General features: G+C 45.2%; 3 long non-coding RNA genes across 3 annotated transcripts in view; 2 read left to right on the top strand and 1 right to left on the bottom strand.

Annotated features, from left to right (window-relative positions):
* The window catches only part of LOC311439248, a 406,908-nt gene that overhangs the window by 175,168 nt on the left and 209,516 nt on the right, over positions 1-22,224 (bottom strand). The gene's annotated exons all lie outside the window — the stretch shown is intronic.
* The window catches only part of LOC311439247, a 302,979-nt gene that overhangs the window by 588 nt on the left and 280,167 nt on the right, over positions 1-22,224 (top strand). The gene's annotated exons all lie outside the window — the stretch shown is intronic.
* LOC311439249 lies at positions 324-2,436 on the top strand. Its single transcript, XR_014694625.1, has 2 exons — positions 324-364; positions 2,111-2,436. It is a non-coding gene; the product is annotated as an uncharacterized lncRNA (long non-coding RNA).

Here is a 22,224-nt window from a genome sequence, read left to right on the forward strand (position 1 = left end):
CTGGGTTTTGGAGCCTGCCTCTAGAGTTCAGGGCCTGTGATTAGGCTTTTGGGGTCTGTGTCTGGGGGCCGGTATCTGGGGGCAAGGGGGGAGCTGCTTGTAGACCCTTGGGGCCGGCATTGAGGGGGTTGGGAGCTGACTCTACACCTTTGGGGCCTGCTTCTGGGGGCGGGGGGGGGGTTGAGACCAGCATCTGGGGGAGGGGTGGGAGCTCTTTGTATTCCTTTGGAGCCTGTGTCGGGGGGCGGGGGGGGGGGGGGGGGGGAAGGGGAGGGTTGGTTGGGAGGTGCTTGTACACTGTTGGAGCCTGGGTTGAGGGAGGAGGTTTGGAGCTGCTTCTACACCTTTGGGCCTGGCATCGGGGGTAGGGGGTTGGGTGCTGGTTGTAGGGGCCTGTGTTTGGGGGGGGGGGGCTTGGGACCTGCGTCTGGGGGAGGGGTGGGAGCTGCTTGTACACCTTTGGGGCCTGCATGTGTGGGGGGTCAGGGCCTGTGTCTAGCGGGCTGGGAACTGCTTGTACAATGTAGGAATCTGTTTCTGCAGGGTGGCTGGGAGCTGTTTGTACAACTTTGGGGCCAGCATCTGGGGGTGGCTGGGAGCTGCCTGTACACTGTAGGGGCCTGTGTTTGTGGGGGCCTTGGGGGCCTCCCTCGGGTGGGGGGGGGAGGGTTGGGAGCTGCTTGTATAGGGTAGGGGGCGTGCCTGGCAGGGGTTGGGAGCTGCTTGTAGAATTTGGGTCGCTGTGTCTGGGGGGGCGGTTGGGGCCTGTGTCTCAGGGGTGTTGGGAACTGGTTGTACACCTTTGGGTCCTGTCTCAGGGGGGGAGCTACTTGTACACTTTTGGGGTCTGTATTTGAGGGGGCTTGGGAGCTGCTTGTGCACTTTTGGACCTATGTTTAGGCTGGTTGGGAGTTGCTCATGCATTCTAGGTGCCTCCCTTTTGAGAAGGGTTGGGGCCTGCATCTGTGGGTGGTTGGGAGCTGCTTGTACACTATAGGGGCCATGGTCTTGGAGGGGGGTCTGGGCTGTTTATACACCTTTGTGGCCTGTGTTTGGGGGGGGGGGGTGGGCCTGTGCCTGGGGAAGTTGGGAGCTGTTTGTTCACTCTAGGAGCCTCCATTTGGGGGTCTTTGGGGCCTCCCTTTGAGGGGGAGGGAGTTGGGAGTTGGTTGTACACCTCCGCATCCCGTGTCTTGGGGGGGGTGGGGGGAGTGGGACCGGTCTCTGAAGGGGCGGGTTGTGAGCTGCTTGTACACCTGTGTCGGGGGGAGGGTAGGGGGGATGGCGGGGGTCGGGTCCGGGTCTTGGGCCAGTGTCTGGGTGGAATCCAGTTCTTGGGAGGGGGTGGTGGGGTAGGAGCTGCTTGTGGGCAGTTGGGGTCTCCATCTGGGTGTGGTTGGTGCCTGCTTCTGTTGGCATTTTGGGGCCTGCTTGTAGACTTGTGCAGCCTGGGTTTGGGGGCTTTTCTGTAACGTTTGGGGCCTGCATTTTTGCTTTGAGATGCATCTTGAGCTTTTGAGGCCTAGCAGTAGCATTTGGGGCCTGCATCTGGGGCTTTTCTGTAGCATTTTGGTTGCGTATTTGTGATTTGGGGCCTGTATCGTGGGTTTTGCCTTTTTTGTAGTTTCCATCTTTGTGTGTGTGTGTTTCGTTGTTGGTTGTCTGGGGTTAGGGGCAGTTTGGGGTTTGGATTAAGGTCAGTGTCATTAGCGTTAGGGGGTTGATAATAAGGGTTAGGGTTGTGGTTAGAGTTGTTAGGTTTAAGGGGAATAAGGATTTCAGGGTAAGGGGATCAAGGTTGTGGGAATAAAAATGTTGTTTTTGCGCAGTTACATCCTGTAGAGGGAAGGAAGGTGGTATTGAGATATGCTTGCAGTGATAAGACAGCTTAACAGTGTGAAATGAGTTCATCTGATTCGTGTCAATATGGAACAATGCTAGGGCCGCATGATATGATGAAAAGTCTGAGAAAACCGGAGTGGTTAATGTATATAGTTCTTGTATCTTGCAAAGGAATGGTCCAGCAATTCGGGTCAATAGGGGATAAGAGAACAAAGGGGTTTCAGAAAAACTGCTAACTTTTACAACTCTTGATGGGACACTATGCAAGTGTCTGCCATCCAGCCAAGATGGACAAAGGAGATGGACAAGAGAAAAGCCTGGGAGGAAGACTACGAGCCTTCAGTACGAGCGGCCCCCAGAGGGACCACCGGAGACTGATAACGCCTGCACCAGTGGGAGGGTTTGGATTCTGGGAACTAATTAGAATAACCCTGCCTTTTGTAGAAGTAGTAATGAATATGTATTAGCCTAGCAGCATAAAAACCAGCCGCCTAATGTAACTTGTGTGCGTCTTGGTGGAGCAGAGACTCCTGGCGCACCCAGCGCTGCTTGCTTACCTCTATTCATTTAATAAATTGTAAATTTCAATTGCAATCCTATTTGGGACCCAGTCATTTATTACAAGTGGGCGCTCGTCCGGGAGGGCTTTGGTTCCTGATTTCTGGTTTGATCTAGGAGAGGCACCCCCACCATTTGGTGGCTGCTGTTTGAGTCAGGTCGGAACTCATGGCATCTTGAACCTGAATAAAGGTAAGCAAAGTTTCTGATTCTTTTTTTCAGCTCCCTTGCCAGCTGCAGCACTATATTTTGCCCGTAATTGTGCGTGTGAAGATCCGAACGAAGATGACGGAGTCGTAAGCATTTAAAGCGTATACCGTTTGGTTGGGTGGGGTTCGGTTGCCTGTGTGTGTAAGAGTGTGACTGAGATGGAACTTAGTTCCGAAGCGATTGTGGAGGTCTTCTAACCGCAGTTCCAATCTCCTGCGAGGGACTTGGCCGGCGAAGGACCGAAGGGATTCCTATAGGATTTGTGGGTGTGTGATAGGTCCTCGACCCCCTGCAAGACACTCTTACTAAGGTAACCAAGGGCTGTGGGAATTGCCAGAGTAAAATTCCTAGATGGGTCAGACAAAATCGAAGACCAGAGACCAGAAGAAAGGGAGCAAATTACCAGTCATACCACCAGAAAGTCCATTAGGAATAACGATTCGAAATTGGAATGATAGGGACCCCAGAAAAGGAAAAAGTAAATTAAAAATGGTCCAGTATTGTGTGACAGAATGGCCAAAGGAGCCTTTAAGACTACATGTCTTTTGGCCTGTTTTTGGATCCTTCGAAGACTGGATTTGCCAGGCCTTAAATATCCATGTTAATTCAAAGGAACCTTTTAGCCAGGAAGAAAGTGATTATGCAGGATTATGGATCAGGAAGACTTCAGGTCCTTTTCCAGCCTCAATATTTACACTAAAAGCAGGTAAGAAATTTGAAGAACAAGAAGAACATGAAAAAGAAAAAGAAGATAAACGTGAGCCGTTGGATAAGCTACCACCTCCATATCCTAACAATCCACCCCCGGCGGCTCCCCCTCCGGTGGCTGTGGTATCGCCACCAGTACCACCGTTGCCCCAGCTTCCACCACCAACAGCACCAGAATTAGACCGACCTCCGGCCGCATGCAGGAGAAGTAGGACGGATGTATCTGAGAGGGCTTCTCTATATCCCTTAAGGGAGGTAACTGGTGTATAACTGGTGCGCGTCTTGGTGGAACAGAGACTCCCGGCGTACCCAGCACTGTTTGCTTACCTCTATTCATTCAGTGAATTGTAAACTTTGATTGTAATCCTATTTGGGACTTTTATTTATTATAACAGACAACCTTGTAAAACGCAGACAACCAGAATCCTTACAGCAATTAGGTGGAAATCACGGCGTAAGAAACATTACCACCTCAAAGAGTAAAAACCTCAAAAGAAATGTGACTTGTAACAGGCCAGCAGCTGTGTATTTTCTGTGAAGCACCAGCTAGATTATGAACCTTGAATAGCACAGTTAAAGGGGAAACAGGGGAGGGTCCCGGTCCTCGGCAGAAAAAAAAAGTGTATAAACTGTGTATGGAATTAGTAGGCACCCTCCTGCTTGTGGGACACCCGCCATTGTAATCTCGAATAATAATGCTACTGTACTGAGATCCTCGACTCAGCCTATGCTATTTGCTACAGATTGATTCAGGGTTTTAAGGTTTCAGGGATTGGGCACTAGGGTTGGGTTTCAGGGTAAGGGGTTTCAGGGTTTATGTTTAGGATTTTAAGGTTTTTAGGGTTGGAGTTTTAACGGTTAGGGTTTTAAGGATTTGGGGGTTAGGGTTTTAAGGGTTTCAGGGTTAGCGTGTTAGGGTATTAGAGTTTTTTGGGTTGTAGTGTTGATATGTTTTTTAGGGTTAGAGTCTTAAGGTTTTATTTTTGGTCAGTTATTTATGGTTAGGGTTTTAAGATCTTTTTTTTTTTTGTTTTTTTCAGGTTAGTTTCTCCAGGTCCAGGGTTTTGAGTATCCTAATTTTGGGGGTTTGGATTTTGAGCATCTTAATTTTTGGGGTTAGGCTTTTGTGTGCCCTAATTTTTTGGGATCGGCTTTCAAGCATCCTAAGTAGTTGGGTTAGGGTTTTGAGCATCTTAATATTTTGGGTCTGGGTAATGAGCATCCTCAGTTTTCAGGATAGGGTTTTGAGCATCTTAATGTTTCCAGGATAGGGTTTGGAGCGTCCTAATGTTTTGGGTTGGGGCTTTGAGCGTCCTAATGTTTTTGGGTTAGGGTTTGGAGCGTCCTAAATTTTGAGGATAGGGTTCTGAGCATCTCAGTGTTTCCAGGATAGGGTTTTGAGCGTCCTAAGTTTTTGGGATAGGTCTTTGAGCTTCCTAATGTTTTCCGGATAGGGTTTGGAGCATCTTAATGTTTTGGGTTTGGGTTTTGAGCGTCCGAATGTTTTTGGGTTAGGGCTTGGAGCATCCTAATGATTTTGGGTTAGGGCTTTGAGCGTCCTGTTTTCGGGATAGGGTTTTGAGCGTCCAAAGTTTTTGGGTTTGGGTTTTGAGCGTCCAAAGTGTTATAAGTTGCCCCCTTAATTAATTTTCAGAGAGCATTGTATTAATCATAGAAAGGAATTTATTGAGTAAGCAAACATCAAGCAAAACAGCACTGGGCAGCCGGGGAGTCTCAGCTCCGCCAACGGCACGCACCTCACCCCTGCCAGGGTCCCTTTTTATACCTTGCTAATTCTGGGATTACTCAGCACATCCTGGTATATTCTGCGACTGCGCGCACTGTTGCTATGTTCCCTCAACATAACCCTAAAATTAACCGTAACCATTACCCTAACACTTATCCTTACCTAACCCTAACCCTAACCCTTACTCTAACTTTTAACCCTGACCCATAACCTTAGACTTCCCCTACCCTTACCCTTGCTCTTCCCCTTACCCTAACCCTTACCCTTACACTTACGGTTACCATTAACCTTACCCTTACACGAACACTTACCCTTACCCTATCCCTTACACTAATCCTTATCCATACAGCTTCCGCTTACCCTAAAACTTAACCTTAACCTAACCCTAACCCTAAACCTTACCTGAACCCTTACCCTGACCCTTACATTAACCCTAAACCTAAAATTTAACCTTAACCTTACCCTTAACTTTAACCTAATACTTACCCTTACTTTTCCCTCACCCTAACCCTAAAATTAACCCTAACCATTACCCCAACACTTACCCTTACCCTAACCCTTACCCTTACCATAACCCATACTCTAACACATACTTCTACCCGTACCCGTACCCTTACCGTAACCCTTACCCTTACCGTTACCATAACCCTTACCCTATCCCTTACCCTTAACCTAACCCTAAACCTTACCCTTATCCTAACACTTACCCTTACCGTAAACCTTACCCTTTCTGCTACACTTACCCTTAGCCTAAATCTAAACCTTACACTTACCCTTAGCCTAACCCTCGCCCTTACCATTACCCATACCTTTATTCTTACCCTTACCGTAACCCTACGGTTACCATTAACCTTACCCTTACCCTAACACTTATCCTGAACCTAACCCTTACCCTAAACCTTACCCCAACCCTTACCCTGACCCTTACATTAACCCTAACCTCTACCCTAAACCTTACACTTACTTTTAACCTTAACCTTACCCTTAACATTCACCTAATACTTACGCATACATTTTCCTGACTTTAACCCTAAAACTAACCCTTACCCTAACCCTTACACTTACCCTAACCCTAACCCTTACTCTAACCCTTACCCTGACCTGTACCCTTACACTTACCCTTACCCTTATACTTACCCTAATTCTTACCCATACCATAACCCATACCCTAACACATATTTGTACCCTTAACCTTACCCTTACCCTTACTCTATCCGTTACCCTTACGCTTACCCTTAACATAAACCTTACCCTTGACCTTACCCTTACCATAAGCCCTACAACAACACTTACATGTACACTTACACTTACACTTACCCTAGCAATTACTCGTACAATTACCCTTACCCTTACCCTTACCCTTAACCTAAGCCGAAACCTTAAACCTTACAGTAAACCTTACACTTTCTGCTACACTTACCCTTAGCCTAAATCTAAACCTTACACTTACCCTTACTGTTACCCTCACCGTTACTGTTGCCAATACCCTTACTCTTACCCTTACCCTAACCCTAACCGTTCTCCTTACACTTACTGTTACCTTTAACATTACCCTTACCCTAACACTTACACTTATCCTTATCCATACCCTTACCCTAATCCTTACCCTTAACCTAACCCTAAATCTTACCCCAGCCCTTACCCTGACCCTTACATTATCCCTAACCCTTACCCTAACCCTAACTCTAATCCTAACCCTTAACCTAAACCTTACACTTAATCTTAACTTTAACCTTACCCTTAAACTAATACATACCCTTACGTTTCCCTCACCATAACCCTAAAATTAACCGTAACCATTACCCTAACACTTATCCTTACCTAACCATAACCATAACCCTTACTCTATCTTTTACCCTGACCCAAACCCTTAGACTTCCCCTTCCCCTTACCCTTACTCTTACCATTACCCTAACCCTTACCCTTACACTTACGGTTACCATTAACCTTACCCTTACCCTAACACCCTTACCCTATCCCTTACACTTATCCGTATCCATACAACTTACGCTTACCCTAACACTTAACCTTAACCTAACCCTAACTCTAAACCTTACCTGAACCCTTACCCTGACCCTTACATTAACCCTTACCCTAAAACTTACACTTAACCTTAACCTTACCCTTAACCTTAACCTAATACTTACCCTTACTTTTTCTCACCCTAACCCTATGATTAACCCTAACCATTACCCCAACACTTACCTTTACCCTAACCCTTACCCTTACCATAAACCATACTCTAACACATACTTCTACCCGTACCCTTACCCTTACCCTTACCATAACCCTTACCTTTACACTTACGGTTACCATTAACCTTACCCTTATCCTGACACTTATCCTTAACCTAACCCTTACCCTAAACCTTACCCCAACCCTTACCCTGACCCTTACATTAACCCTAACCCTTACCCTAAAACTTACACTTACTCTTAACCTTATCCTTACCCTTAACCATTACCCTAACACTTAGCCTTACTTTTCCCTCACCCTAACCCTAAAATTAACCCTAACCATTACCCTAACACTTACCCTTACCCTAACCCTTACTCTAACCCTTACAATGACCCTTACCCTTACACATATCCTTACCCTTACTCTTACCCTACCCTTACCCTTACCATAGCCCATACCCTAACACATACTTATACCCTTAACCTTACTGTTACCCTTACTCTATCTGTTACTCTTACGCTTACTCTTAACATATACCTTACTCTTAACCTTACCCTTACCATAAGCCATAGAACAACACTTACAGGTTCACTTACGTTTACACTTACACTAGCAATTACTCGTATAATTACCCTTACCCTTACCCTTAGCAAACCATTACCCTTACCCTTAACCTAACCGTCAACCTTACTCTTATCATAACACTTACCCTTACCGTAATCCTTACCCTTTCTGCTACACTTACCCTTTGCCTAATTCTAAACCCTATCCTAACCCTCACCCTTGCCCTTATCATTATGCTTACTTTAACCCTTAACCTAAACCTTACCCCAACCCTTACCCTGACCCTTACATTAATCCTAGCCTTAACCTAAACCTTACACTTACTCTTAACCTTAGATGTAACCTAATACTTACTCTTACGTTTCCCTCACCCTAACCCTATAATTAACCCTAAACATTACCCTAACACTTACCCTTACCCTAACCCTTTCTCTAACCGTTACAATGACCCGTACCCTTACACATACCCTTGCCCTTTCTCTTAACCTAACCCTTACCCTTACGATAACCCATAGCCTAACACATACTTCTACATCTACCCTTACCCTTAACCTTACCCTTACCCTTAACCTAAGCCTAAACCTTAACCTTATCGTAACACACTTACCGTAACCCTTTCCCTTTCTGCTACACTTACCCTTAGCCTAAATCTAAACCTTACACTTACCCATACCGTAACCCTCAACATTACCATTACCCATACCCTTATTCTTACCCTTACCCTATCCCTTACACTTATCCTTATATATACAACTTACCCTTTCCCTAACCCTTACCCTTAACCTAACCCTAACCCTAAAGCTTACCTGAACCCTTACCCTGACCCTTACATTAACACTTACTCTTACCCTAAACCTTACACTTACTCTTAACCTTAACCTTACCCTTAACCTTAACCTAATACTTACCCTTACGTTTCCCTCAACGTAATCCTAAAATTAACCCTAAACGTTACCCCAACACTTACCCTTACCATAACCCTTACCCTAACCCTAACCCTAACCCTAACCTTAATCCTAACCCTAAAGTACAATTAATTGATTATATAGAAGCTATTGATTTGCTCCTAAAGCCAATAAGGATGATTTTTATTGGTTGTTACAGTTTCTGTACTCAGAAACTAACCCTAACCCTAACCCGAACCCAAACCCTAAACCTAAACCGAACCCGAACCCTAACCCTAACCCCTAACCCTAACCCTAACCCTAACACTAACCCTAACCCTAACCCTAATCCTAACCCTAACCTGAACCCTATCCCGAACCCTAATCCGAACCCGAACAGTAACCCTATCCCTAACAATAACCCTAACCTGAACCCAAACCTGAATCCTAACCCGAACCCGAATCCGAACTCTAACCCGAACCCGAACCCGAACCCGAACCCGATCCTGAACCCGAACCCTAACCCTAAACCTAACCCTAAACTGAACCTGAATCCGAACCCTCACCCTAACCCTAACCCTAACCCTAACCCTAACCCTAACCCTAACCCTAACCCTAACCCTAACCCTAACCCGAACCCTAACCCTAAGACCCTAACCCTAAACCTAACCCTAAACCTAACCCTAAACCAACCCTAACCCTAATCCTAACCGTAACCTAACCCTTAACCTAACCCTAATCCTAACACTAACCCAACCCTAACCCTAAACCAACCCTAACCCTAATCCTAACCCTAACCCTAACCCTAAACCTAAACCTAACCCTAACCCTAAACCAACCCTAACCCTAATCCTAACCGTAACCTAACCCTTAACCTAACCCTAATCCTAACACTAACCCAACCCTAACCCTAACCCTAAACCAAACCCTAACCCTGTAGGCTGTGGTCTCTGTTTATCAGCACTGGCATATTTGCCTACCTGAAGCCCCCCTCCATCTCATTCCCATCCATGGATCTTGTTGTGGCAGTTCTGTATTCAGTGGTATCTCCAGTAGTTCCTCATCTACAGCATGAGGAACCAGGAGCTCAAGGATGCAGTAAGGAAACTCTTTGGAAATCTGCTTTTTTGGAATCAAAAATGACTGTGAGTTCCCTGATTATTTCAGGAACTGCAAAGGAAAAATAATTGTTCCATTTCTCTAAAATATTTTCTTCAAATTATTTCTTTTGACTTAAATAATGTTATCCTTAACCTGCTACCTGATTTTCTTTTCATTTAAAATACCCAATCTTCTAATTACCTAAAGAAGCAGGCTTACCATGTAGAGAAACACACAGAAAAAGAAAAACTAAAACAAAAACAAACATCAGAACCACATTGTTATCAGTTACCATCTCTTCCCATCTCCTCTGGAGCTGGGGGAGCAGCCCCAGCATTCAGGAGGGGCTCTGGACCAGGAGCCCTGTTGTCACATGGAGGTTGGGTCAGGGCTGCTGCTTCCCTGGAGCCAGGGCCATGGCCAGCAGCAGAACGTGGCCTTTTCAGTGCTACTCTCTTTTGGTCTCCACATTTTTTTCCTTTTCTCTTTTATTTGGATAAGCCATCAGATCCCGTGTACCTTGGTGACAGTCCTGTTATCTCTACAGTGGCATCCCTGTGGCTGCAGGAAGCAGCAAGTACAGTGCAGCCCTGGGTCACAGCTGGCCTCCCTGCTAGCACCACAGTAACATGAGGGCCTTGCTCAGGGCAAACCCAGAAGCCCAGACGCCTCTTCCAAAGCTGCTGCCAGGAACACAGCCAAGGGGCTGAGATCATCTTAGATCATTTTCAGCATCCACATTTTTTTCTCATGAATCAAGACTCCACGCTTTCATTTTACCCAGAACAAGCAGTAATAAACTGGGTATGTTTTGACTCATGATTGGAAACTAAGTCTGCGTTTATATTCACCACTTTTTATCAGCCTGTTCTTTTTAATAACATGCATCTGTTTTTGGGCTGCTGCTGATGTTTGCTATCAACACCCCCTCCTTAGCCAGCTTAGAGAGACAGCTTTCAGCCTGAGCCTGGAGGATGAGTTTCTCTAAGATGAATTCATCGAACCTGTGCCCAGTGCCCACTACTCAGTCTCAGCTGGCTGCAGCACAGCTCCTCAGCTCCTGAGCAAGGACAGTTTAAGCAGTCGTCACCACCATTAGGCATGTTTCATTTTGCAGCAGCAGGACATCAGATTCACCAGTGGGTGGGGGCACGTTATGTTGACAGTTATTTGGATCTTCCCTGCATTTCTTCTGTGGCTCATTTTCTAGTTTCTTTCACTCGTCAAGAGAAAGTTTGAAATGAACTCTAGGTAAATATACTTGTTTTTTGAGCTAGAGACACAACAGAGTTTTCTGGTGTTCATGAAGGATGAAGTTCCCCCACACAGAGAGCAGACTCAAAGCCTTCATGTGGGTTACATGCCATTTGTGTGGCAGAAATTGAGCCCAGGTACAGCTGAGAGGGTCAGCTTTGTGCTGGCTTTCTGCAAAGTTGTGGGTCTTATGCACTGAGCCTTTTTAGAGGAACCTCACAGAATCACAAAATCGTAAAATAGCCTGTTGTAAGGGTCCCACAAGGATCACTGGGTCCAACTCCTGGCTCCACACAGGAACACCCAAAAATCAGACCTCTGATCATAGCTGAGCAAAAAAACATATGTATGAGAATGTTGTCCAAGCACTTCCTGAACTCTGGTAGGCTCAGTGCCATGACCACATCCCTGGGGAGCCTGTCTCAGTGCCCAACCACCCTCTGGGTGCAGAACCTTTCCCTAACATCCAGCCTGACCCTCCCCTGTCCCAGCTCCATGCCATTCCCTCAGGTCCTGTCGCTGTCCCCAGAGAGCAGAACTCTGCACCTGCCCCTCCGCTCCCCTCAGGCCACCATGAGGCCTCCCCTCAGCCTGCTCTGCTCAGGGCTGAACAACGTGACCTCATACATCTTCCCATCTAGACCTTTCACTTCCTTTGGTCATTCTTTAAGATTTTTATGTTCTCCTTACATTGTGGTGCCCAAAACTACGCACAGTGCTTGAGGTGAGGCCACACCAGTGCAGAGCAGGGTGTACACAATTGTTTAGTCTGGACTCCCCCCTCGTGAACTCACTTTGTCTGAGACCAATGACTGCATTATCTTTCAGGAATTTTTCAATAACTCCCAGAAAAATCTTCTCCATAATAACCCCCACTCATACAGAATAGTGCATTCAAAAATTCTCGGTAAAAGGCAAGATAACTATTTAATGCTAGCAATTCAGGTAGTCCTGGCAACTTGGGTGAAACCCTGCAGTGAATTTTTAGATGTATTTCCTAGACTTGTCTCCGTTCCTAAGCTTTCACAGATTTTGGAGCCAATCTTCTCTTTCTGGGGCATCTCCACAGCAGAACCTCTCAGGTGATTCAGGCCACGGGAACATGAGCCAGGAAGGCCCCTGGGCACCATGAGGATCAGTTTTACCAAATGAGTGTGAGAAGTGCTACCCTCTTTTAAGTTGAACCATGAACGACTACCACTGCTCTACCCCTGTGAAGGACAGGCCCTAGGCTACTTTCTTAGGCACTTGTCCTGAGGAAGTGCCTTATACTGTGAGAGGCCCAGTTCCTCTGCCGCCCCTCCCCGTGGGTTTCAGTGGGCAGCCACCAGCTTTGTTGTTTATCTGTCTCCGCTGACGCATTTTGCTTATCACTGCAGAACCTGCCTGCCGCGCTAAAGCCGCCGCGACCACAAGGCCCAGCATAGCATGCACAGTCATTTCCTTCCTGCATCCCCTGCAGCAAAGGGGAGCCATGGCTGCCTGCTTACATGGGGCCAGCACAGGCCCCATGCAACCACCCTTGCACCCCTGGAGCTCTGCCCCAAACCTGGCCGGGGTGCCAGTCCTTGCTGGCCATGTGTGTGTGTGCTGCAGGGGTGCCTTCCAGCCTGCCAGCTGGTTGTTTTTTACGCTGCTCCCCTCCTACGCCGCAGCCTGTTGGGGCCACCTGTTTCTTTCATATCCTTGTCCTGTTTTCATGCACCGATACAAGGGAGGAGACTGGTGGAGGTTTGGCAGCCCTTAAGTCTTCTCTCTTTCTCTTTCATGCCTAGGAAGGGATAGAGGAATGTGATTAAGGAGGTATTGGGGAGGCATTGGGGAGGCAAGGACAATCCCCAGACATGGACTGTATATCTCGAAACAAGACACTGGAACTCATGATAAGGAAGCGGCAGGCGGACAGAGAAACAAACGTAAGGACTATAAATCTCAAAACTGGACATTGGAATTCATTCTAAAGATACAACAAACGGGAGAATTAGCAACAACCAGCTCTTGCAATTAAGAAACATGCCAATTCAGCAGATTCCTGACCAAAGGTGAAAAGTACACTGTGAGGAAGACTCGGGGTCTTCCTCCCAAAGACCCCTGCCCACGTCCCAAAGACCCCTGCCCACAATTCTTGGAAGGCTCTACGCAGGCGCAAGGTGCCAAAAGGCTAATTAGCATAAGAAGCGAGGGAAGGCGGGGATAGGTAATGCATATGTATAGGTGCTTGTAGAATATTGATAGATTGATTGTATAAATTCAAGACTGCTTTCCGCTTTAGGTATGCACGATAGGTGGAGAGATCCCCCGTGCATCCAGCGCTGCAATAAAGAATATACCACTTAAAGGAATTTCGGCTTCGATCTTTGAATCAATCTGGCGACCAAAATGGGACGACCTCTCTGCCGGACCGCGGGACCCGCTGGGGACAGGACTCCCTAGGGTACCCCTGGGATTTCCCGGAGGGACTCCTCGACTCACCGGATCACTGCGGAGGCAGACAAGGACCCCATCATTGTAAGTGAGTATATTCTTTATTCTGGTTTGGTTTTCTGGTAGACCGGTCATCTGGGACTGTCCAGTAAGTCGGAAGGTGACTTCTGCAGGACAGTATTTGGTATATACTTTGTAGTTAGTACCACAAGTATATCTGCGGACCTTGGGGTCCATCTGTATCTGGAACTGTCTGTAAGTCAGAAGGTGATCTTCTGCGAGGCAGTGTTTGGTATATACTTTGTGGTAAGCACCATAAGTATATTTGGGGACCTTAAGGAAAGAGCTCGCTTTAAGGTCCGTCTGGAATTGTGTTGTCTATTTCGGTTTTCTGACTCATGGAGTATGGTATTTAACTTTGGTTATTGTTACTGTGATTTTGGCTATTTTTCTGGTGGTAATAGTAGGTTCGTGGCATTGTTATAAGAGAGATATCGTTATGGTGTTACACAGTTCGGTTTTCTGACTTATCGCATGTGGAATTTGACTCTGACTATTGTTATTGTGATTTTAGCAATATTGCTGGTAATAGTAGCTTTGTGACACCGCTACTGAAAGATATTGCGTGCCTGTAATTTTGTGAGTGATACATTTTTGTGATACACTTTTGTAAGTAACACGTGTATTCTGAAAGTGTAAACTGGAAACTGGGGGGGCGAGTAAGCAGTGAAATTCCTAAGAAAAGTGTGCTGGGTTGTATTTTGAGTCATTGGAAGGATATAGGGGGGGCTCCGGGTGGAAGTGAAAATAAGAAAACCCTGATAAAATGTTGTAATCAGTGGTGGCCCCTTTATAAATTACAAGAAGGGGAAAAATGGCCCAAAAATGGGACCTTGAATTACAACACGCTATTGCAATTAATGTTATTCTTAAGGAAGGAAGGGAAATGGGATGAAGTTTCATATGCGGATATGTTTTTTACTCTAAGAAACCACCCAGAATGGCAGAAGGAGTGTGGCATTAATTTGGCCCCACAAGACCCTTTGATTTTATCGATAGAAAAGGATATGAGAAGGGATGGAGTGGGGAAATTAAAGAGGTGTTGTTCAGCGTGTAGCATTGGGCAGAGGTGTTTAAAATTAAATGAGCCAGAAGAAAGGATGGAAGATTATGTTTTACCACCTATAAATGGTGATGTAGGTGCTGGAATAGAAGTTGAAGGCGCTGGAAATGACATAGACTCTAAGGGGTTTACTCCGATAACCTCGTACACGAAGTAAAATAAGACCAATAATCCAAGCCCCTCTGCGTCAGGCTATGGGAGCTAATGGACCTGCTAGAATTAAAGTACCCTTCACAACTAATGAACTAGATGCCTGGAAGGAGGCGGTGAAAGGGTATCGAGATGATCCAGAGGTGGTGGCTAAAAGATTTGAATTGATTGTGAAAAACCTAGACCCGGATTGGAAGGATATAGAGATAATGCTGGCTGCATTATCAGAAACCGAGAAACAGCTAATAGTTAAAACTGCTAGAACGCAGGTACAAATCCAGGTAGCCTCGGGAGCCCTGCCCGGCACAGTGGAAGTACATGTGCCTAGGGCAGACCCCAATTGGGATTATAATGATGAGAATGATTATAAAATGCTAAAAAGATATCAAGAATGGATTAGGATTGCTTTAGAAAATGCAATACCTAAATCTGTGAATTGGTCAAGACTATATACAATAAAACAGGGGACCTCAGAAACCCCATCCGAATTTCTTGAAAGGCTGAGGGCAGCAATGCAGAAGTTTACCACTATAGACCCTTCCTCTGAGGGGGGTAAACTTCAATTAGTATCTCTATTTTTGGGTCAATCGGCGGAAGATATTAGACGAAAACTTCAGAAAATGAAAGAACCAGACGTAAGGGATTTGGAAAGATTAGTAGAAGAAGCCTGGAGAGTGTTTAGAAATCGTGAGGGGAATGAAAGGCAAAAGTTAGGTGAGACGATTGCAGCAGCCACTGTGACAGCCCTGCGAAAGCAGGAAGAATCTTTTCGAGGCAGGAGAAGGGGGGGGAAGGTAATTCGACTCCCCTTGCGGGCTGAACAGTGTGCCTTTTGTAAAGAGATAGGACACTGGAAAAGGGAATGCCCGAAGCGGCAAGAGGAAAATAAGCTATTAATGGCTACAAAACAATGAAGGAGAGCGGGGGACTCTACCCTAGCAGATCCACTGGTTAAAATTAAGCTAGGGAAATTGGGTCGGGAAGTAGAATTTTTAGTAGATACAGGAGCTACATATTCAGTGTTAAATCAGAAGTTGATGCCAGAAGATAAAGATTTTGTGACAGTGGTGGGGGCAACGGGTAGGCACGAAAAAGCTTTCTTTTTAAAGCCATTAGAATATGAATTGGGGAAGCAAATGGGAATACATAGGTTTTTGTATTTGCCGGGATCTCCTAGATCTTTATTGGGACGGGATTTATTAGAGCAATTAGAAGCTGAAATTGTTTTTGAAAAGGGAAGGGTAGAGTTAAGAGTAAAAGAAGACCGACTTATAAGTGCACTAAGTTTGGTATTGATCCAAACTGATTCTTTTAATGAAACCCTTCCGGAAATCCAGGATCAGGTTTATCCAGGGGTGTGGGAATCTGATGTCCCTGGGAAAGCAAAGAATGCTGCACCAATAGTGGTAAAATTAAAACCAGGAGAGAAGCCAGTAAAGGTTAAGCAGTACCCCCTTAGAATAGAAGATAGAAGAGGAATAAAAGATACAATAGATAAGTTTTTGAAATATGGGTTACTGGTCGAGTGTGAATCAGAATATAATACTCCCATCTTACCAATTAAGAAACTGGATGGGAAGAGTTATAGGTTAGTACAGGACTTGAGAGCAATAAACAGGATCACTGAAGACATACACCCTGTGGTAGCAAACCCTTATACGCTATTGACCAAGTTAAGGGACGAGTTGGTCTGGTTTACCGTACTGGATTTAAAGGATGCCTTCTTTTGTTTAACCTTGGCCCCAGAAAGCCGAAACCTCTTTGCCTTTGAATGGGAAAATCCTGACTCAGGACAAAAAGTCCAGTTGACATGGACAGTGCTTCCTCAGGGGTTTAAAAATAGCCCTACGATTTTTGGTAATCAACTTGCAAAGGAACTTGAATCCTGGGAAGCCCCCAATTCTGCAGGGGTCCTGCTGCAATATGTTGATGATCTCTTGATTGCTACCGAAGACAGGGGAAGCTGCATACAGTGGACGGTGAGCCTCCTTAATTTCCTAGGAATGAATGGATACCGGGTTTCACAACAGAAGGCACAATTGGTTCAAACCCACGTGACGTACCTAGGATTTGAGATCTCAGGAGGACAACGTGAATTGGGGACGGAACGCAAGGAAGCAATCTGTCGTACCCCAGAACCACAGACTGTTAAAGAATTACGAACTTTCCTAGGAATGACAGGTTGGTGCAGATTATGGATCAACAATTATGGATTAATTGTAAGGCCTTTGTATGATTTAATTAAAGATAACTGCATAAGACTAATATGGACAGGAGAAGCCCGAGCAGCCTTTAAGAAGCTTAAGATGGAGTTGATGCGAGCCCCAGCTCTTGGTTTACCAGATTTGTCTAAACCCTTTTGGTTATACTCCTATGAAAGACAGGGTATGGCCTTAGGGGTACTAGCACAAAAGTTGGGACCTTACAAAAGGGCAGTGGCTTATTTCTCTAAACAATTGGATGAAGTAAGTAAAGGATGGCCAGGCTGCCTGCGAGCAGTGGCAGCCGTAATTATGAATATACAGGAAGCCCGGAAATTTACAATGGGGCAGAAGATAACAGTGTTTGTCTCACACACTGTGTCAGCAGTTTTAGAACAAAAGGGGGCTCATTGGTTATCTCCTCAGAGATTTTTGAAATATCAAGCAATATTGGTAGAACAGGACGATGTGGAAATTGTGATAACTAATATTGTGAATCCAGCCTCTTTTCTTAGTGATGCTCCGGCACAACCTGTGATTCACGATTGTTTAGAAACTATGGAGACTGTGTATTCCAGCCGACCAGACCTTAAGGAGGAGCCCATGGAAGATGCGGAAGAAACTTGGTTCACGGATGGGAGCAGTTTTGTTACACAAGGACAACGTAAAGCTGGATATGCTATAACAACTACTCAGCAGGTAATTGAGTCTAAGCCTTTACCCCCTGGAACATCAGCTCAAAAGGCGGAGATAGTTGCTCTCACGAGAGCATTGGAACTGGCAGCTGGAAAAAGGGTAAATATTTGGACAGATTCTAAATATGCATTCGGCGTGGTACATGCTCATGGAGCGATTTGGAAAGAACGTGGATTACTGACTGCTCAGGGAAAACAGATAAAACATGCTGAAGAAATTTTAAAATTGTTAGAGGCTGTAAAACAACCAGAAAAAGTGGCTATTATGCATTGCCGAGGGCATCAAAGAGGATCCACCGACTTTGAGATTGGGAACAGATTGGCTGATAAAGAGGCAAGAAGGGTGGCGGAAAGAGGCCAAGTGGAAGTGCTTGCTTTAATACCAGACGGTAAAATTCAGGCATTAGAGAAAGGACAGGCTCCTAAATATTCAAAAGAAGATTTAAAGTTGATCGAGGATCTAAAAGGGAAGCTGAATGTTGATGGGTGGGCTCATTTGAAGGACAACAGGGTTGTTATGCCCTCTAATTTGGTGTTTTGGGGGAACACAATAAAACCCACTGGGGAGCCGATGCCCTGTATAAACTATTAAATCGAGTCTTGGTAGCAAGAAATCTGTACACCACAATAAGGCAGGTAACCCAACAATGTGACACCTGTATGCGTCATAATCCCAATACAGGAAATAGGGTGACATTTGGTGTCATTGATAGAGGGAACTATCCTGGGCAGCATTGGCAAATTGATTTCTCGGAACTACCAAGAAAAGGGGGGTATCGGTACCTATTAGTTTTAACAGATACCTTCTCGGGATGGCCCAAGGTCTTCCCTTGCAGAACTAATAAGGCTAAGGAGGTAATTAAGGCATTATTGAATGAAATAATACCCCGATTCGGGATCCCAGCAACCATTTCCTCAGATAGAGGCTCGCATTTTGGTGCAAAGATTGTTCAGCGAATAAGCCAGGCTTTAGGGATAGATTGGCATCTTCACACTCCTTATAGACCACAGGCAAGTGGACAGGTAGAAAAAATGAACCATTTAATTAAACAACAAATAGCTAAAATCGGACAAGAGGCTAATTTGTCATGGCCTCAATCCCTCCCTTTAGCATTACTCAGAATTAGAGTTAAACCTAGAGTAAAAGAGAATTTGAGTCCCTTCAAAATCTTATATGGAAGGCCATATCAATTTCTATTTAGTGGGGAGGATCTAACGCAGCTGGGATCAGAATATTTATATACTTATATAACTGAACTTCAAAAACAATTAAATAAAGTACATAAATTTGTGTTAGGGACCAGAGCTAGAGGGTTGGATCAACCAATCCACCCCTTTAAGCTCGGGGATTATATATATATAAAGACTTTTTCAGGACAACCCGTGCAGGAAAAATGGAAGGAAAGTGGATGGGAGCATACCAAGTATTACTGACAACACACACCGCCATTAAGATTAAGAAGCAAGCAGCTTGGATCCACAATTCAAGGGTGAAGAAGGTCCCGGCGAGGATATAGACCACCACTCCAATTGGACCAACAAAATTACGGTTTTCCAGATCCTAATGATTGCAGGGGTGCGGTTCTCGGATTCGGGGTGGGCAACTTGGGATGAGAACTTACACCTGACCTTAATACAAACAATTTCTCAAGTAACTAATAAGACGAACTGTTGGGTATGCACCCATCTGCCACAGCATGGGAATAAGGGTGTATCGTTAATTGGGATTCCCTTGCCTGCAAACTTATCTTGGACTAATTTGTGGGAAAACACATCTTGGGGTCGAAAATATTAAGCAGTTTTGGAACTAGAAGTGAGTAGCTTCGTGCCTTTGGAATCTTACTATGTATGTGTACAAAGGTGTAACCCGCCTAAGGGTATGGGAAAACAGCATTGTATAAATACAGGTACTACTTATGTGGGGAATCAGACATCTTGTAATCGAAAAATTGATATTAGTACAACTAGCAGTTGGGCAAATTCAACCAGCTGGCCAGTACCAGAAGGAAAAGGGTGGTATTGGCTATGCAATGGTACAGCCCGTAAGGTCTTGCCCGAGAATTGGAAGGGAACTTGCACTCTTGGAGCGGTAGTCCCCAATATGACAGTACACGATGTAGTGCCTCGAGCCTACTGGAGAAATCATATGCGGAGAATCAGACGAAAAATTAACAATCCATTGGTAGAGAGACACACCCCTTTTCATAGTTTTGTGCGATGGTTTATCCCATGGTTAGGAGTGAGTGAATTGGAAAAGGCAATAGTTAATATTTCTGCAATTATAGAGAAGTTAGAAAACAAAATTCTGGATGCTATAAAGGCTCAACAAGAAGAGATATCTAGTTTATCACAGGTAGTGTTACAAAATCGGATGGCTCTAGACTTGTTACTGGCCACTCAAGGGGGAGTCTGTACAGTAATAAACACAAGTTGTTGTATGTATGTAGATCAGAGTGGAAGGATCTCTACCGACCTGGAAGAAATATGGAAGCAGACAAGGGTCCTACATGATATCAGTAAAGATGATCTTTCGTGGAGTTTTAGCGAAATATGGACTAAGTTAACTTCCTGGTTGCCCAATTTTCAATGGTTGAAACAAGTATTCATTGCTCTAATCGCATTAGTAGTATTAGGAATATTTGTGTGCATGTTGTTTAGATGCCTGCTTTGTTGTGTTACTGTAAATAATGAAAGTATCTGATGCAAAAGAATTTGCATGGGAAAAGAAAAGGGGGGATTGATTAAGGAAGTATTGGGGAGGCATTGGGGAGGCAAGGACAATCCCCAGACAAGGACTGTATATCTCGAAACAAGACACTGGAACTCATGATAAGGAAGCGGCAGACGGACAGAGAAACAAACGTAAGGACTATAAATCTCAAAACTGGACATTGGAATTCATTCTAAAGATACAACAAACGGGATAATTAGCAACAACCAGCTCTTGCAATTAAGAAACATGCCAATTCAGCAGATTCCTGACCAAAGGTGAAAAGTACACTGTGAGGAAGACTCGGGGTCTTCCTCCCAAAGACCCCTGCCCACGTCCCAAAGACCCCTGCCCACAATTCTTGGAAGGCTCTACGCAGGCGCAAGGTGCCAAAAGGCTAATTAGCATAAGAAGCGAGGGAAGGCGGGGATAGGTAATGCATATGTATAGGTGCTTGTAGAATATTGATAGATTGATTGTATAAATTCAAGACTGCTTTCCGCTTTAGGTATGCACGATAGGTGGAGAGATCCCCCGTGCATCCAGCGCTGCAATAAAGAATATACCACTTAAAGGAATTTCGGCTTCGATCTTTGAATCAAATGGCTCTCAGTGTGGTCAATGCTTCGTGAGTATGCCAGTGATGGGGAATCCGGAGCTCTGAAGAGACCAGGGCAGCAGAGCTGATTTATGAACAAGGCCAGGCCTGAATGCAGTAATACCCTGCCTCTGGCAGGCTATGCCAGAGGCTCAGACACCATAACAAACCTCCTGGGCCTCAGGTTCGTCTCCCACCCTGAGATCCCCCAGTGCTGCAGGGGTCTTCAGCCTGCTCCTGCCACACCGGGCCTCCCCTTGCAAGCTCCTCAGCTGGGATGGCAGCCCACAGAGGTGCAGGCTGTGCCTCACAGGCTGGTTTAGGTTACATCTATTGATCACCTAGTTGTGGTTAGGTGAGATCCATATTGTGTCCTGCTGGGATCATAAATGCCGGGGCTTTCTCTCCATACATAGCAATGGCCAGTCCTTCAGGCCATGGTCCGTACCATGAGCATATCTCAATTCATGTACTAAGTGCAATTTCTTTACAAAGTTTACCAGGGATTCAGCAAAAGCTTCTATTATTTAATTTATTTTTTGTTTAAGTCTAAGATGAAGAGATTTACTTTTTATCAGGCAGGGAAGTGAAGCATGTTTCTAAAGCAACTGCAAGCAACTCATTGCATCCTCCTACTCGTCTAACATTTCTTCCTACTCCTCTAGCTTTCACTGCCAAGACTGCTTAAGACTTCACTGTGGTTAGCACATCCTGGACTTTGCAGCAGGGAAGCTCAGATGCAGCTGGTACCCTGGAACATTTAGAGCATACACATGAGGGGGCAGACTTCTGGTGCTTTGGCAAATCCAGGTCCAACATCTACCTCTCACAGAGATCTCACGGATCTCAGCATCTCACATCTGTCTTCTTTATGTAACCTCTCACCCAAATTATATCCAGGCTGACAGTAAAACTCACAGATACAAGCCAGGAAAAATATGAATCAACATTTATTGACGATATGTACAGAAGAGGTACAACACTTACGATCTTACAATTGGTCACTTTTAAGAGGGGGAAGGAGTATCAGGAGCAGGCAGTGCACAGTCCCACAGCATGTGATTCACACTGAAACATCGTAGGAGGACTCACCGAGAAGGATACTTCCCATGCTTTAAGGCCTAATTTTGATCTTTTTCCACTTACGGGGGATGAACATACATATTTATGAGAACCAGGCTCAGGTTCCCTGGGCATGATCCAGATTTTTTTTTCTTGCTGTCTCAAAATCTTTCAGAACCACCTTCAGTTTTTGCCCACAAAAAAAAAAAAGTAAT

This window comes from Aythya ferina (genome assembly GCF_964211825.1).
Source record: "Aythya ferina genome assembly, chromosome: 6".
In the NCBI taxonomy this organism is placed as follows: Eukaryota; Metazoa; Chordata; class Aves; order Anseriformes; family Anatidae; genus Aythya; species Aythya ferina.